Source organism: Spermophilus citellus (genome assembly GCF_964194105.1).
Source record: "Spermophilus citellus genome assembly, chromosome: 7".
NCBI lineage: Eukaryota > Metazoa > Chordata > Mammalia > Rodentia > Sciuridae > Spermophilus > Spermophilus citellus.
Genome location: NC_138188.1, coordinates 90,824,800 through 90,844,729, shown reverse-complemented (window position 1 = coordinate 90,844,729; position 19,930 = coordinate 90,824,800).

Sequence of the window (19,930 nt, the reverse complement as noted above, 5' to 3'; positions counted from 1 at the left end):
GTTTGTTGGTGCTGCTATTTATGTATAAAATTACGTATCAATGTGCATACATTTACTTAATAAACATGTGCTCAGCATCTGCTTCATGCTCGTCTCTGCATAATATTGTTATGGAAGTGTATACCCTTGAAACAGCTGTATAATATACCCCTGTCTCCTCCCCACCATCTTCCTTCCTGGCTGCATGGCTTTGAGTACCACTCAGGATAATTAAAGTTTCAAGAGCACTGATAGCCTTTTAAATATAGTAATTTTACATATAGCAATTTTCTTTGACCTGTCCCTGAGACAGGTGTAAGAGATTTAGGTTTTCACAGCTGTAGAATACAATAATTTCCTTCAAAATAATAACAGCAGCATAAAAGGATAGTTCAAAGTGTGCAGTCTTTAGTAAATCTTTCTACTTTCCTTTCTTTTCCTCCCTGTCTTCCTCCTTCCTCCTTTACCTCCTTTTAGTTTTTTTTCCTTGGTATTGGTAAAGAAATGGGATATAGCAGGAGAGAGAGCAAGGGAGGGCCTGGAAAAGTACCTGGAAATGAAATCTAACAATTATGTTATGTCCATGTAGGAATATACCATAATAAATTTTAGACATATAGATGATATATAATATACGATATAATATGATATATAGTACATATCATATAATTATAATATATGGGATGCACTCATTTATATAGTATAATATATATCAATAATATATAATTATAATATATATGATGCACTAATTAAAATAATAATGGAGAGATCAGTAAAGTAGAACAAGTGGATCAAGGGAAGAGAAGAGGGGAGGGCAAGAGTAGATACTGGAGACACTCATTCAATAGGGCATATTAAATGAGACTGATCAAATGATGCTATGTGCATGTGCCAATATTCAATATTCAATACTGAATTCCACTAATATGTGTAATGATTATTCACCAATTAAAAACTTTTTAAAAATACCAAAAAGCAATACAAGACTGCCAAGAATGTTAACTCCCAGTATGGCCCCAGGACACTTTTCTGAAGTGATACTGTCCCTTAATATCAATCACTTCATTTTCTTTATGACACGTAACACAATATTTATTTCCTCTGCCCTCTTGAAAAATAAGATCAAGAAAAATAGATACATGTTGTGTCTAGTATACCTCTTAATACTTACTGCCTGGCCTGAAGTTAGCAATAAACAAAGATCTGTTGCATAAATCAGTAAAAGAAATTATTTACAATGTCCATAGAAACTAAGCTACACAAAATCCACTGTGGTGTACTGTGGATATCACTCCAATGTTATGTCTTCCCACTCTCTCTGGGTTTTTAATTTTGTTTTGTTTGTTTATAGAAGGTATTGAACTTGGCCTTTTGAATGCTAGGCAAGCACTCTACCACTGAGATATATGCCCAGCCCTTTTTATTTTTTATTTTGTGACAATTTTGGCCTCAAACTTGGAATCCTTGGTCTCCTGAGTAGCTGGGATTATAGGAATGTGCTACCAAGACTATGGGCTATGCTTTCTTCTCTTGTCAGCTTCCCCTATTTTCATTCAATTTTTTCACACTTCCCTTGAACAATTCAAAAGTTTTAGGGGAAACTGACTCTACTACAAACTCTGAAATGTGTCATATGAACAAGGATAAAGGAAATCAGTTGGTGACATTCCTCAGGTTGCAATGAGAAAATAGCTTTTGATCCCGTTGAACCAATGAGGAAATCTAGGACACAGTCTTTTCACTGTTACCTAAGAGGAAATACACAATTTGTAGACTTGAAACTTACACAAATATGATTGAATACCCGTCAGTAAAAAGAAGAGTATACCAGTGATTTCCACCAAGCTGAATCTACTGATCAAGTCTCAGACATTGACTTACTCTGCTTCTCAGTAGCAGTTGGCATACTATGTGGTGGACACTCTTGTACAGCATCTAACAGCCTGTTCAGAAATAGAGGTTTTATTATGCCAGATGCCAAGGTTCAGTTTTCATACCCTTCAAGGCTGAAAGGATACCTGAGGACATCCTGTATCCTGGGGCTGCCCAATCCAATGACCGATAGACATGTGAGTATAGTCTTGGTCCTCTCACAGGAAGTTACACAGCTCTATTAGACTATCATCTCCAGTTCTCCCCTGGGATCAGCTAAAGCCTGCAGGAGAATGCAATGCAGTTCAACTTGTACTTGCTATCCAACAGGCATCAATAGTAAGGACACTCCTTAATAGACATACTGCATGCTAATGTCCAACTGGTACACCAAACATGGAACCTAGAAGAAATTCTGGTGAATGTAGAAATGCAATTTTCTTCCTCTTCCTCCAAACAGAATTTGTATTTTAAAGGTTTTATAATCTTCTTTTAGAGATACAAAATTCAGAGTACTGATAGGACTGATGTTCAACCATAGCTTACTTAACATGGTAGTATTTAGAAGCAGAGCAAGCAAGTAATTATATTACTCAGTCTTGAGGTAAGTAGAGAATATCAATGAATTTTTCATATTGTATAAAAGTAACTATATCAATGGTGATTATATTTTAGTTTTTAATCTATGTGGTGGCTAGTTTTATGTGTTTGCTTGATTAGATTAAACTATACCTTGGCTGCTGGTAAACATTATTTTTGGACATGTCTGTGATGTTTTTTCTCAATCAGCAGGCAAAGGAAAGAAGATCCACCTTCATCCATATGAGCAAGCATTTCCTAAACTCTTAAGGGTGCAAGGGAACAAAAAAGTGGGGGAAGAGTAAATTTGTTTTATACTTCAGCTAAGACACCTATTTTTTCCTGCTGTAAGATATCAGAACTCCTGATTCTTGGACCTTCAGACTCCAGAACTTACACCAGGGATCAGTGCTTGCCTTTATTCTTTCTCTGATTCTTCACTCTCTTGCTTTGAATTAGAAGTTACATCATTGGCTCCTCAGGCTCTCAGGTCTTTGAACTTGGACAGGATTACTGCTCTACTGGTCCTTTAGTATGAAGATGGCATGTTTTTATATTTCTTGTCCTCTATAATCATGAGCTAATCCCCTTTATCTATGTATATATCCATCCATCCTATAGCTTCTGTTTCTCTCGTGAATCCGGAGTAATACAACCAACATGTAAAATACATTTAAGAGTTACTGTTCCTAACATATTTCAGAGTAAAATACAAACTGTCAATATTTGTCACATAAAACAACTAAAATTGGGACTAACACTGCACTAAACCTTAGATGGTGATGTTAATGGTTTCCAATAAATTTATAAGCATTTTTGAGAGTCTAACATTCAAAAACTCTCTGAAGGCTTTACAGTTTTAGTCTCTGGAAAATTAGGAGACTTCCTTCTAGAATTCCTGAAAATTACATTTTAAATCAGAAATTATTTTATTCTCTAGTTATTGATGAAATATTAAAGTGCCAAGAGAGAAAAGACAGTGTGAATTTGTCAGATACATTCTGTAAACGCCAGCAATAATGTAAAACATTTGATTAATCATCCGTTGATTGGTCCAATTATTATTGGTCTGAGTTAGACAAGATTTGGTAATTGAAGGATTTATTTTTAATGAAATCAGCTGCTGGCTTTTACTTCTAGACGAAGAAGCATGGTTTCTTGTAAAACGACAAAACATTGGACTGAGTGCCAAGAGCCAAGATTCAGGCTCCGTGGCTTTCTAGCAGCATGACCTTGTAAAATCACTTAACCTCTTTGGGGCTCATTATTTTCATCTGATATTATGGAGCAAATACAATAAGGCTTAATACTTTTAAAATGGAGACAAATTTCACACATTTAAAAAATTGCCATCATTATTAGTCTTATAGTATATGTCAGGGCACTAGTTTAAAAGCAACAGAAATTATTAGGATAGATTTAAGCAAAAAAAATTATTGGAAGGATATTGGATATGTCATTAAGCAAAGAGAAGGGAAGGCTTAAGAACTGAACTCAGGAATTACAGATTTTAGGAAGCAAGAAAGGCAGTCAAGGTCTCCAGGGTCCCATTCCAGGAATAGTCTCATGAACACACTCCCTTAGCTGTGGGAGTACTTAATCTACCTGTATCAGAGATTCTCTACTGATACTGGGCAACACAGGAAGTGAGTTCCAACTTTCATGGTTACATGAATAATTCAGGTGTTAAAAGTATATGAATATTTGAACTTCATTCATGGATCTGTATCCTACCTGTTAAGCTCTGAAATGGAGTCACCTAGCCTAACTTAGATTTCATAGAAAAACTAGGGTCCACGAAGATTTCATTACAGGATAACTCTCCCTTTTCAGAAATACCTGTAACTTCTTAAATGTGATTTTGGATTTTTTAAAAATTTAGAATATTTGTGTATAAATATATAGGTGTGTGTATGAATGTGTATAACACACACTTATCCTGGAGATAGGATCAAATCTAAATACAGAATGCATTTATGCTTCATATATACCTTATATGCATAGCCTGAAAGTAATTTTATTCAGTGTATTGTGTCTGTTTTAATTGAAACCTACCACAAAATGCCAAGTGTGGAATTTTCTACTTGTGATAATATGTTGGCATTCAAAATGATTTGGATTTTGGAGTGTTTAATATCTGAAGGTTTCCTATTAGGTCAACTATAAATGGGATAAGTTATGTCAGTGATATCTTTTAGTAGAGCTGGGGTACAGGGATATCTAAGGACAGGGGAATCTTCATTTAACTTTTTAATAGCCACCTCTATATACTAATTACCTCTATAGAACATTCCTGGCTAACTAATAGTGATGGGAAGTATGATGTTGCTGTTAGTCTAGATCTATAATAATTGCTTCTATGGAAATGAAAGTCAAACAATGAAGCTGGCAAAGATAAGGTAAAAAATACAAAGGCAAGAAAAATTTCTTTACAATTATGCAGAGTGCTGAATTACTGGTGAATAGGAGGAAAATGCTCAATTCTAGTCAGACAATGGTAATTATTTCAAATGCACATTCTATGGGTAATTTGTGAAAATGAGCTAAATCACTTATTAATTATATAAACAGTGGACTAATTTTCCAATTTTCAGAAGAATGTATATATTTTTATTCTTTATGAAACCCTGAAAACTATGTATATTCTTTAGTAGGAACTTGAAAGTAAATCTTAATTTCATAGCATTTTATTCTTATTGCTCTATATGAAGTTTTTCATACAAATTTCAAATTTGCTGATTGATATCATTAGACTACCACTGAACTTTTTCTTCTGGCATGCATGGCGAATAATTAGAATAATATTTTAGTATTACAAAATGATGAAAGTCTTCATTGGAAGATATATTTAGACTTCATATATATATAATTCATGACAGTTTGCTAAGTCACAGAATTATCTCTCACTGAACAAAGGCTACTATTTCACTGAACGCATTAAAGGCACTATGCTGAGGAGAGGTATTAGATTATGTTGAGGAAAAGAGAGATTATTCTGTGTTTTCTTTTAGAAGAACTCAATCTATACTTACAAAGTCTGTCTTTGGCACAGCACAGCTCTACATTGATTCACCAAAAGGGAGGAAGCAGATGCAGTATAAACAACAACTCTGCTGTATTTTCTATTTGTGAAGAGAAATTGGCATCATATGGACCAAGGGCTTAGTCGCAGTGGACATTTATTCACAGAGATTCTGTAAACTTAAGGAATTGTAGAATTGTCCTCAAAACTAGTTGACAAGTCTGCTGATATGATTCCCTGAAAAACATTGGTGACTGACCCCTTTTCTTGTGTGTATCAAAGATGGCGCCCCACCCTTCTCTCCTCAGAACTCCCTGGAGCTTAGCCCAGTTTCAACAGCAAGTTCCCATGTGCACCCATGACTTTGCCAGAAAATAGTGTATCTGTATGTCTGAGAGATTCATCTGACCTGTGACAGGGACAAGACAAAAATGCTGAGGCAACTCTCAGCCAATAAGAGATTGAAGTTGGTGAATAAAATCCAGCTATGGACCTTTGGACTCTGGAATTCCAAGGTGTGCTTTATATAGTCTGTTGGAGAACAACCCAAGGAATGAGCCTCAATTTCTTATATTGCTAACACGTCCCCAGTACATGCTTTCTGGTTCTCTTCTATCCTGTCCCTGACTAACTTACTCATTGCCTCTCTCAAATAAACCCAAACATCCAAATTCTTGTCTTAGGTTTCTACTTTTTTTCAAAATATGAACATCAACTTTATTTTTGAAAAGCCAACAGGGTTGCTCTTCTGGAAACACAAGGTTGATCAAGGAGAAACAAGTCTCCGATAACTGATTGCATTTATAAAACTCTGTCTCTGTATTCTTACCACAGGGCCATGTTCTGCTCTGATGGATGCATCTGTTTTTGTTTTTGTTTTGTTTTGTTTTGTTTTTCTTTTTTACATGTATGGCTGCCTTGATATGAGGTGCTTTTTCACAGCACAGACACAAAGGAGTACAGGACTGGAATTTATTTCTGAAGCTATGAGAAGGATTGGTTTCTTTGAGATACTGTTTCCAATAGTTTGCAATACCTATTTCCCACTAATGATACTTTCCTTGGACTTGTTATTTATGGTTGTTTTAAATAATTGCCTGTGGAAATTGGACCATTGAAAATCAGTCTGCAAATCTTACTGTCTTACATTTATTTTCCTTCTGTTCAGTTCACTTCAGTATTTCAGCTTCCATGATATCATGGGCTTTGACTGTTTCATTTTTATTTTTTGTTCTATCATTAATACAGCAACAACAATAGCAAAGTGCCTGGCAAATATTGACATTTTTATAAATATTTTTTAATGAATCAGTTGAATTACATGGTAAGCTTATGAGCTTGGACAAATTGATTAAACACTCTGTGCCTCAGTCTCCTCATATGTAAAACTGGGATAATTAAATTTTCTCCCTCTAATTATTTTTTTGAGATTTTAATGAGATTTTATGTGTAATGTGCTCCGTGTAGTGCCTAATATATGACAAGTGCTTTAAAAAACATAGCTGTATTACTACTGGAATCTGTTAATGTATATTTACTAAGTGATGACTATATGACAGACATTGTTATATATAATAACAATGTCTGTCATATAGCTGGTATAGCATCAATGAACATACATATAAACCTTGTACAATTTTACTACCTGAAATTGTATTGTAATGAGTGTGATATATGATAAATGAATAATGCTTTTATCCATGTTTTTAGCTCAAGGAAATTTTACCTTTATAGGTAGTGAAGAACCATAAAAATGTCACGGTCAGGGGAATGATATCTTTTAGTAACACATCTTAATAATTTCGGCAATATGAGGATGGATTCACTGATAAATATTGAAGGTGGGTTGATGCACTAAAAACCCATCTTAATATTTCAGGCAAAAGATGACAAAAAGTGGAATGTATCAATGTGAGAAGCTTTACTGAACTAGAACAGAAAATGTTGGGTGGATAGTCCTTCAGTTAATTGACCAGGGGATTATGAGAGAAAGCACAGGAAGGGAAAGGGATTTAACATAACTAAATGTTCCCTGACACCCTCTGGAGAAAAGCAATGCAGAACTGGATGCAAGCAAGATTTGGGATGCTGAAATGGTTCTTGAGACTTAGCAGAAAGTGAGTTGGAAACACCACAGTGAGGACATGGGCTGAGAGGAGGAGAAGGACTCCCTCCTGAGTGGTCGTGGGGAGGGAACTTTCTCGTGGTAAAAGATGGCTGAGGAACACTTCCCATGTGTCCTCACAAGAGGCTACACTTTCTCATTTCAAGGATAACTTCTGTCATCACTTCTGTGTTTTGAATGACTCAATTGCTATTCTACCCAGCTCTTAAGGGGGATCTGAAATCTTCTTGTCTCTATTTGGTTATACCAGGGTCACCAGACTCTGAAAAAGATACTTTTAGTCCATCAGATCAAAGAATGATTTTTCAATTTTTCTGTTACCTTTTCAATCCCCCAAAGATAAGAATTCTTTCCTTTATTATACAGTTAATATCATCATCTCACTTAAAATAATAGCATTCAAAGTCATGTAATATCTGGCTAGTTCAACCACTCTTTACTTTTCTAAATAATGGATTTCTTATTTTGGCAATATGTCAGCCCTGAATTTTTATTGTTTACAGACTTAGTTTTCTTCTTCCTGCAAAAGTTAAAAGATAAAAATTTGGGTTTTCATAAAGGTTCTCCAACTCCTTTGGGGATTTAAACAAAATACCACTAACTAAAATCATCTGCAACCACCAGTTTCTGTGATCCTGAAAATGTAAACATGTCATCAAAATCAAATGTCTCATATATAAGTAGCCGAAAGGTATTAAAGCTTAATACCTTTTTAAGGTATTAAAGTAAATGCCTGAGGGCATTGCAAGTTCATGACAGAATGAAAGACTTCAGTAATTTTGAAAATATTTCTCAGAACCTGAGGGCTGAAAGGTGGCTCTACAAGACTGATACAAGCCTCCAGATTATGAAAATTAAATATTTTAGATGATAGAATTAGATAACCTGCCACCAAAATGCACGTTATGAAAAATAAGATCTACTCTGCGGTAGTCACTGTATTAGGAACTTTATACACGTAAAAACAATTTGCACACTCACTGTGTAAAGTAAGAATTATCAAGCCCACACTGCAGACATGTAAACCAAAGTTCAACAAAGTTTGCTGATGCATCCAAGGTCACACAATAGGTACATTGTCCCCAGGCTTGTTACACTCTGAAATCAATTTCTTTTTAATGACTGCAGCAGGTTGTTGTTTCTGGGTGTAGTCAGAGTTTGTTAAAATGTGCATTATCTGTTAAAATAAAAAAACAAAATTTGAGTTATCCTTGTGTAGCATGATGCTGAGCTAAGCTCTGTGGCAAATAAGATAATTAAAATATTAATTAGATTAATTAATTATATTAATTAGACCTGACACCAATGTGTGATAACCAAGGGCATACAGATCTTAAATGGGGAGGGACAGGTATTTACATACCATCAGGTATCTGTTCAGAATGTGCAGGATGAAGTTGCCCAATTTAGCAACCTGAAAAATGCAAACACCCTATTAAATTTGAATTTCAGATGAATCACACTTAAAAATTAAAAGCAGGTCCCATGTAATCCATAAGTTTCATTATACTATTTTTTCCACTGACCTTCTTGAATTCAGATTTATCTGGATGTCCTTTATTTTGTCTGGCAACATGACCATAGGAACATGAGGAAAGTCAAATTTGTTCACCACTGAAGTGGAACTAAAAAGAGGAATTCTGTGGGCAGAGATGTGTGGAAACAGCTACCAGCACTGTGATTGGCAGCTGAGTGTCTGGGATGGGCCTGGGCTGCTCTGGGTCAACAGGGTCAGCAGTCACAAGCAAAGGAGAGTGAGGGCAACCTTGGACTCACTGTTCACCTCTGTGACCCAGCAACATGGTGTCTGAACACAACTTTTAGAGAATGATGACTTCCCTTCTGGTCTACCTTCTGAACTGTGCAAGACCATCTGGGTCACAGAGGGAACGAGGTTCTGCAGAAGGTGGTGCCTAGCCTTCATCACATCAATGTAACACAATGTAGTGCCTTTTTACCCAACACACACACACATATAAACACACACTCAAACTATCTCTTTTTACTGAGTTAAAATGTCATCTAAAAATGAATGGATTTTAAGTGCATTGTTGCCTAAGTTTTGACAAATTTATACCCTTCTGTAAGTATGTTAAATCAAGATAAATACACACTCATGTGCCTCTTTATATCTGTTTAAATACATATCTATTTACAAAATTTTCCCGTATTTTCTAATTTTTTTGTGCAATGATCATAGACATTTTTTACAATTAAATGACTATAAAAGATTAAAATGTGACTTTAAGCACATTTCACAAGATGGATACACTGAGAAGGAGTCTTTTTAAAGTATTTCTAGTGAGATATAGAGTATTCATAGTATTCTTAATGCTTTCTTCTGATTTGATGTTGAATAAGAAAAATAAGGGCTAAGGACTAATTTATGGACTACATCATATTTGGTTTGTGCTAATAACAGAGTAACATTTTCAAAGATAGGAAAACATAAAGCATATTGTAAAATAATCTATAAAGACTCCCTGCATAAAGCCTGGCCCTTAGGAGGCAGTCGATAAGTATTAGTGTCTTTTCATGTATCAAATTCTCAGGATTAGAAACTCTTGTAGAGGCTAAAAATTAGAATTGATGAGTGACGACAAAGGAGTTTTTAAAAAGTAAGAGACTGAAAAGAAAATGCTCCAAACCTTTTGAATTTTACCTAATTTAGATTTATAGTAATGAATGAGTGAAAGCAACAGTTGTAATATGGACTAAGCAATCTTGTGGGTGTGACTGAGAGCTGAATTTGCCTCAGAGGTTCTTCAGACGAATCATGTTATCAGGCCATGTGTCCATATAGAAAGTTTTCTCAACCATATTTTCCTATTTGGCATGAAAATCGTTTTCCTACTCTGTTTCATTGTTTATAAAGCCTGTGTATTTTCACTTTATGTAGTAGGGTCTAATAAATCCCTGCATGAGAAATGAAAGGGATATTAGCCAACATGGAAGTTTTAGTGGGTAGGTAGAGTTCTCTTGACATGAGACCAGAATCAAAACTCAGGATGAGTGCACTGGAAATTTTCCCTTAAATATGTCAGAGGAAAGAAGTACATAATGCTTTAAAAATCTTTTTTTTTTTCCTTAGTTGTTTTACTATGTAAGGTCAGCTCTTAGCAAAAACGCTTGATCCATGGGTTACCATTCTCCTGCCTCCTGGGGGCTCCCCTCTATCCCTCTTAGTCTCTTCCCTTTTAGCTTCAATACAGTGCCCTAGTCAGTGTAAGCTGAACCATGGCTGATGTGGACTAAATAGTCTCCTCTTCCTCAGGCTCCTTTTCTCACTAGTCTCTGTTTCTAGACCCAAGCAAAATGCCCAGTGCATACTACCAATTTTTGGTGTAGTATGTTGAAATGTTATGTGCCCGCAAAGATTTGCATTTTATTAGAGGACTTAAAAGAGTTTCTGCAATGCATCACTAATGTAAAAATTCCGTGTTTAGGAGAGATTTTTTTTTTTATAATATGATTTTCCCCCAGGATCTATGAAATTATTTTCATGGAGTTTTGCTGCCTGTACTTACGGGATGTCATTAACTCATTATTTCTATTTCAATCTTAAGCTTTATTGCACATTTGAAATGTCTAAATCAATAATAGTCCTCAGCCTGGTTCTATTAACCTGTGCCCACGCTCTTCAGAATGCCACACTCTGGCAGTGTTGAAACCATCCTGGAGGCAGGGATAGGAGCCTGTTGTGCAGCATTTCTTGTGGGGAATATAGCCTGGTATGGAATAGAGAAACTTAACTTGCTGGAAAATTAGCCTGTTATACTCAGCAAGATGGGTGCACTTTGGGATGAATAAATCTTGATAAATTGGCTTCATCTGAAGTCCTCTTTCTCAAAATAGGAGGAAAATTTATAAGATCGCTCTTAAATAAATGAGTGATGGGTAGACAGAGAATAGTTTCAAATTATCCTTAAAGAATAATAACATTATTAATTTAATACCTTCCTGTGTGTTCATACTCTACAAAGTGTTTACATTTTTCCCCACACGGCTTTTTTAAACTGGCATGTTTACATTTCACATGGTAACATCTATTTGTTGCTTTAATAATGTCTGTTTAAACTTGATGGTCTTGGGAATGCATGGAGAGTTGTCACGCATCACTATTATTCTTTCTACTGCCAGTGGTAAAATAAATAAATAAATAAATAACAATTCAAATTGACTTAAACAGAGAGAGGGTGTGTATGTGTGGATGGTTACATGTAGATAAAAATTTCTAGAGTAGGTCAGATCTGACTACTCAGTGATGCCATCGGAAGTATCTTGTTTTTTTTTTTGTTGTTGTTGTTTTTTGTTTTTGTTTTTTGTTAGTTTGTTTCTTTGGGATTTTTCCTCTATATCCTGCATGTTGACTATAATAGCAAAAAGCTTTTTCCTTGGGATCCTTGGGATAAAATTTTAAAAAATGGTTATAGTAGCTTCAGCCTCCTGCTTTCTTAGACTTCAGATAAGTGAAACGGTTTTCCTTACAGTCTCTACAGTTGCTTCTATGAGAACCAACCTGGATTTTCAGCATATCTCTGGACCAATCACTATAGTTTTATGTAGTAATGATTGAAAAGAATGAGAGAGAGAGAGAGAGAGAGAGAGAGAGAGAGAGAGAGAGAGAGAGACTGACAGTTCTCTGAAGGCAGAAAAATGTATCTTAATCATCATTGTCTACTCAAATTTATTACTAGAGTTTGGTACAATGCTAAGTCCATGGTACATATTCAGTACATATGAATTAAATTAAATTTCTTACAAAGCATTGTAAGAAGTTTTCTAATTTGTTGTCTGTAAGAGAAAGGGATGAAAGAGAGAGACTAAGAAGCAGGAGAGTGTTTGAAGGGTTTATGATGGTGCTGTGCACCACATATCTAGTAATGCCTTCAATCCTAAAACCAAATGTGTGAGATTGTTATCCCACATTACAGATGAGAAAACTAAGGCAGAATCATAAATTGTTTGCCCATGTTCTCAGAAGTGGACAAACCACTCGTTCATCTGTGTCTGTTTTGGAGATGGACCTGTAACATGCTATCATTGTCTTTCATGATGCAGGTTTCCTTCAGAGCTCCTATCTTGTTCATGGGTGTGCTCTGATTATTGATTTTTATTCTATTTCTAAGGATAAAATAAATTCAAACCTGTATTTGCAAAACAGACTTTGGAGATGAGCATGTGAATATTGGTTAAAACTCCTTCTCAAACAGACCCCTTGAGAACAGGGGAGTGGCCATCCTCAGTGAGTTTTCACATCTAACAGGTATAACATCAAGCATACCTCACGCTCCTGTTCATATTCTCCTCAGTCTTCTAGCTATATTTTGATATGTGGTGCAGGAGAGTATATGAAAAACTATAATCACTGCCATTTACTGTTTTCTAGCCCCATCTGTGGCACCCTATTTGTTTCTCTGCCACCCAGGATGAGGCATATCAGTATTTACTTCTGTCATTTGGTTTCCAGGAGTCATGTAGCAGGAGATGATTGTACCCTGTGCTGGCTGGAGCAGACCCTGGCTGTCTGAGCAAGAAGTTATGTATCAAGAGGAGGCATGCTGTGTGTTCCCAAATTCTTTCAGTAAGAGGATGTCATTGTTCCACAGGACAAAAATATGAAAAGAAACCTCTTCTCACAACAATCTGGTTTAGAAATTCCTCTCATGTACTAGGAATACATTATATGATAATCATAATATTTAGACCCTGGGAATTTATACCTTATTCTTCATGTCATAGATAATTCTGTGGAAATTGATAAGGTTGTTTACCAGAAACCACTTTAAGCCAGACAACTCATTCATTATGTTCATTGATCTTTCTAATTTCACTGTCATAGGGCAATCTGGTATATTTCCCTTACTTACAAGGTACAGATGGGGAACTCATTTTCTCCCTTGATCTCTAATTTTATTATTTTGCAAACAATGGCATACAAATAAAATAACTGTTAAAAAGGATATTTAAAAAAAACAACAACTAAATGCAAATTAACAATGTTTTACTTAAAATCAATGTTAATAACTATTTAATTTCAACATGCCATTTTAAAAGAAAACTGATTATTTCCTCATTTGATGATTTACTTTGTTTTTAGGAACTGATAAATGCAAGTCCCTCAAATAATTCATTAAATTTATGAATTCAATAAACAAATAAACTGAGTGTGGAAATCCAAAGTCAGAATGCTAGGGACACATTTATTTTACAACATATACTCTTTTTCCTCAAATTAATCACTTGCTTTTGTTAAAGCCTCAGTTTATCTTCTTAAAAATGAGGATAAAAAACTATCTTTTAAGGATTCTTGTGAATTCTGATGAATACCTATACTTTGAAGCAACAAATTATATAGAAATACATTAGCCTCCCTATAAATATTTGTGAAAATGTTTATGCTGGTTTTTTATTGCAAAATATTTAAAATTATTTGAGACAGTTTAGATCCTCAGTTTCTAAAATAAGATCCCACCACTAAATTTAAGGATGTCATTCCTCTCTTCTGTAGTTTTGGAATTTTCATATAAAGATTATAAATAAAAATAATTCAAAACATCACTTTGCATCTTCTTCCATTGAATAAGGAGAAAATCTAAACCTCTAAGATTGTCATGTTGTTTTCTAATATGCAAAACATATTTTCATGGTCAAATTACAAATTAATTTGGACAGTTTTATCTGTTCTTAAAAAATGAACCTTTATAGTGAAGTTGTATTGTAGGTCAGCCAGGTGTAATTGCCGCAGTCTAGCTGGGCACAGAATCACGAGCCACTCAAGCAGGAACAAAACTTTATTTTTGAAAATGCTGCCAATACCCCATACACGCCCGGCAAGCAAGCCGGTCCACCCACGCAGTCGCGTCTACCGGAACCAGAGCCCCGGACCTCCCCCGGAATTCCCTCCTACTATCCTTCCCCAACCAATGGGAACTCTCCAGGAGTCCCGTAACATGAGTCCCCGTAGCAGGCCAAGATGAACAGCAGGAGTCCAATTTCCATATGAATGTAAATCTTAACATAATCATATCATCTCAATGGCTAGCTGGCGTCACCTTACAACCAAAAGTGCCATGCATCATTTTATTTGGTTGTGGCTCCTAGCATCTGCCCCCTTCAGTTTAATTAAGCAACAGGCAATGTGGCTAGGGACCGTGCCTGTTAGGTATGTCCAATTCAACATATGGTTCTTACCAGTCATCGGAAAACTAACCTCTAGCATCAGCCTCCTGTCTTAGGTTGATACCACTGCAACTGAATCATACCCGTCACTGACTACCGGTCCAGTATATAGCCATACCTGTGGATAGGCCTATGCACCAGTGGGGGGGTGAGGTTCTTTGCCTCACCTCTGTTGGCCCCCAAATTTTGTCTTGGTGCCGGTGGGGGGGTGAGGTTCTTTGCCTCACCTCAGTTGGCCTCCAAAATTAGACCATCACTAGTAGAAGGGAGGAGGATACAGAAATGCCACTACATCAAGTCAATAGACGGCTCTTTAGGAAAAATTGCATCACTGGTGACACATCAGCAAAGATACGCCAGCACTACCATAGTTCGCTGTATCAACAAATAGAGCACAACGCATACAAGTGATACATAGTCCAGGCAAGTAAGTTTTGTAAGCAGTTCAAAGTGGAGGAATCTATCAATAAGTCCATTTCCTCCCAAAATAAATCAACTCAGTGATTGAGCATTACTTGTTCAGTTATTATTCATTGATGCATCAGTTTATACAGTTTGTTGTAATAATTATTGAAGAAGTTGTAGTTTGGTTTCATCTTTGTCTTCACTGGCACTGGGATGAAAATAGGGATTGACAATGATGTTAAGAAAAGAAAAAAAATGTAACATTTCAACAGGTATTAAGAAAACAATTTTTAGAACAATTTACATTATCCTGAACAGAATTATTAAATATAATGAAAAGGAAAGGTGAAAGTAAACAAACAGATCTGTTAACCTGCTTATTTGTACACATAAACCATTAAAATCATGTGAATAATAATAAAAAAAATTTTGGGATCCATATTTTTTTGAGCACTCCTCATATATGATATATGGACATACGCACATACAGACATACAACACAAAACAGAAATGTGCACACGTAACATACAACATATAAGACAATAGTAAAGGCCTTGTAGATTTACCTAGGTGAAATCTCCATTGCAATGTTTAAAAACTCCATAGTCAAAAAATAAAACTGATCAGAAAAACATTAATTTATGTCTGTATGAGCTCAAAAATAAAATGGAATTTTATGATGTGGGAAAAAGCAATAATAAAATAGATATTGAAAAAAGCATCCTGGTTGATCACTGTCGCAGATGTAAGAATAGCCAAGCTGGAGTTCTGGATATCAGCTGTTATGGATTTGAGTCAAATCATCTTCTTTTTCTGTAGAAATTGTTTTGGTTAATCTCCCTGGAATCCAAATCGGCTGCTGTTCCTCCTGTGGAAAAACACAGACAGAGCCCCAACTCCAGACTATCACTGGGTCCGGACCTTTCCATTGTCCTGTTAGAATATCCTTCCAAAGTACCTTAGGCTTATGTGCATTTTTGGGGTAAAAATGTCTTTACACAGCACTAAGCCCTGATGAATCCAAATTTAAAAAGTTTAGAGTAAAAAGGGTTATTTTAAGTTTATCTTTGGGGGCTTTATACCCCTTTCCAATTCCCTCCTTTTGTTTTAATAAGTACATTTTAATGGTTTGATGAGTTCTTTCAACTATGGCTTGTCCTTGTGGATTGTATGGAATTCCTGTTATGTGAGTAATGCCAAATGATGAGCAAAATTGTTTAAAAGAGGTAGAAGTATAACCAGGACCATTGTCCATTTTTAACTGTTTTGGAACGCTCACAGGGGCAAAATTTTGTAAGCAATGAGCTATAACATCTTTACTTTTTTCTCCGGCATGAAGGGAGCCCATCAAAAATCCGGAAGAAGTATTAACTGTAACATGCAAATATTTTAATTTTCCAAATTCTGGCAAGTGTGTGACGTCCATCTGCCAAATATGGTTAGGTATCAGTCCTCTAGGATTGACTCCAAGATTAACTTGTGGTAAAAATGTCACACAATTTTGACATTGTTTTATTATATGTCTGGCTTGTTCTTTAGTTATTTTAAAACACTTTTGTAAAGTGTTAGCATTGACATGGAACCTTTTATGCAAATTTATAGCTTCTTCTATTGTGGAGAAAATATGTATGTCATGTGTAGATTTATCTGCTAGTTCATTGCCCATACTAAGGGCTCCAGGCAATCCTATATGTGCCCTGATATGTCCTTTAAAGAATGGATCTCTTCTGTCCCAAATTAGACTTTGTATAGCGGAAAACAAAGAGAAAACAGTAGAAGAAGGTGAAATCCTACCAGCATCTTCAAGGGATACTATAGCATTAACTACATACTGACTATCAGAAAATAAATTAAATACAGAATCTTTAAACATCATAAAAGCTTGTAATACTACATTAAGCTCTACCTTTTGAGCTGATTGTTTGGGTACTAAAAATGTAAAAGTTTGATCAGGAGTAACTACTGCTGCTGTACCATTGTTTAACCCATCAGTGAATATATTTGGAGCATTTATGATAGGGGTATTTCTTGTCATTTTGGAAAAACTACAGGATGCTTAGACCAAAAGGACAAGAAAGGATTAGATGGTAAGTGATTATCAAATGAAACACTAGATTTACACATGATTATTGCCCAAGTATTTAACTCATTAGCTAACTCATCAATTTGATCCATAGTATATGGAGTAATAATTTTATTGGGAGAAATCCCAAACACTCCCTTTGCTGCTTTTATTCCTTTGAGTATTAATTGTCCTATAGCCTCAGGATATCTAGTAAGAATAGTGTTAGGAGAATAAGATAAATGTATCCACAATAATGGACCTTCTTGCCAAAATACTCCTGTAAGAATATTTTTTGTTGGTAGTACAATAAATAATAAAGGCAAACTTATATCAATTCTATCCAAATGCATATTTTCCATATATGTCTCAATGATTTTTAATGCTTTTCTTGCTTCAGGCATTAACATGCGGGGTGAATTTGGATCTGATGGACCTTTTAGAATATCAAATAAAGGTCCCAACTCTCCTGTTGGTATGCCTAGATAAGGCCTTATCCAATTTATGTCTCCCAATAGCTTTTGAAAGTCATTAAGTGATTTGAGTTGATCTACTCGTATTTGAATTTTTGGTGGATGGACCATGGTTGAGGATAATAGAACTCCTAAATAATTAATTGGAAGGTTTAATTGTACTTTATCTATTGCTATCTCTCAATTATAATTTTTCAATAAGTTTGTAAGTGTGGCATAACATTCTAGCAATGTGTTTTTATCTTTATGTGCCAATAACACATCATCCATATAGTGAAATATTTGTAGTTCAGGATTTTGATTTCTAAGTGGCTGGATTGCTTTATTAACATAAATTTGACACATAGTTGGGCTGTTAGCCATCCCTTGAGGGAGTACTTTCCATTCATATCTTTGATAAGGACCTTCATGATTCAGTGCAGGGATAGTAAATGCAAAATGTGGACTATCCTCGGGATGAATTGGAATTGAAAAGAAACAATCTTTAATATCTACAGCTAAAACATGCCAGGGTTTTGGTAAAGCAGACAATTGGGGAATCCCTGATTGAGCAGGTCCCATAATAACCATCTCATTATTAATGGCTCTTAAATTTTGTAATAATCTCCATTTACCAGACTTCTTTTTAATGACAAAAAAAAATGGGAGTATTATGGGGGGATACGGAAGGTTGTATATGTCCTTCTGCTAATTGTTGTCTGACCAGGTCATGGGCTACTTGTATCTTTTCTTTAGTCAGGGGCCACTGAGGAACCCACACTGGTCTTTCTGATTTCCAAGTAATTTTGATTGTCTCAGTGGCCCTTTCTGAAAACCCAATCCATGTCTATTTATTTCTTGATCTATTTGAATTGGTGCTGTCATACCTTGTTTTTGTTCTCTTAATCTTTTTTCTTTCCTAAAGCCTTGTCTAGCCCTAGTAGTAGGCGCGTTAGGATTGATGTTATTTGTTAATGTCAATCCTAATTGATCTAGGACATCTCATCCCCATAAATTTATGGGAAGATGATCCAATACATAGGGCTGTATAGTTCCTTCACATCCTTCAGGATCCCTCCAATCTAATACCATAGCCCGTCTATGGGGATTTGTTGCCACTCCTAGGCCTCGAAGCGTTTGAGTGGCTTGTTGTAATGGCCAATGTTTTGGCCATTCTTGATGAGATATGATGCTGAGGTCAGCACCTGTGTCCAGCAGCCCATTAAAGTCATGTCCTTGAATATTTAATTTTAGCATTGGGCGAGAATCTAAATTTAAAGACAGCATAGCCCAATCTACACCTGTGGAGCCTAATCCCTTGGAACCTCTTTCTACATTACAACTGGAAAATTTATCATGCAGGCTGGGTATTATTAATAACTGTGATATTCTATCTCCTGGTGAAATTACTGATATACCTCTTGGAGAACTAGCTATAATTTTTATTTCACCCTCATAATCGGGATCAATTACCCCAGGACTTATCATAAGTCCTTTTAGTGTAGAAGAACTGTGTCCCAATAATAAGCCTACTGTTCCCTGGGGAAGAGGTCCTTTTACTCCTGTGGGAATAATTTGAACTCCCATCTCTGGAGTTAGTACTGCTCTGGCAGAGGTGCAGATGTCCAACCCTGCACTCCCTCTAGTTTGTCTGATGAGGGATTTAATGGATAATGCGTCCTGGGCACTACCTTGATGGTGCTGCTGGGTTCCTCCATTGCCCCGTATATTTGTGGCTTTGGGCCCCGGGGCATTGGGCCCTCTAGTCCGTTTTTTGGCAATGGAGCCTGATACCTTTCTCCATGATATCGTGGGTAAACACTTGGTCCTTGTCCGTTTTTTGATAACGGAATACCCTCTATGGTGGTTTGAGAACAGCATTCATTAGCCCAATGTTTCCCTCTATGGCATCATGGGCAAATACCCAGTATTCAATTCCTTTGATACCTAGTTTTGTTAAACCCTCCTCCTATGGGGCAACTCCTTTTAAAATGTCCTGTTTGATTACAATTATAGCATGTTTTTGGCCTGGCATCTAAAGCCTGTTGTACTGCTGCTAAGACTTGCCCTTGTTCATTAATGTTTCTACATAATTTAATATATGTGTTTAAATCTTCATGTCTCCATGGTCTAATGACCTCTCTGCAGCAACGATTTGCTTGGTCATAAGCCAGTTGTTTTATAAATGGCATTGCCTGTTCTGTATTTCCAAATATTCTAGAAGCTGTCTGAATAAGCCTATCTACAAATTC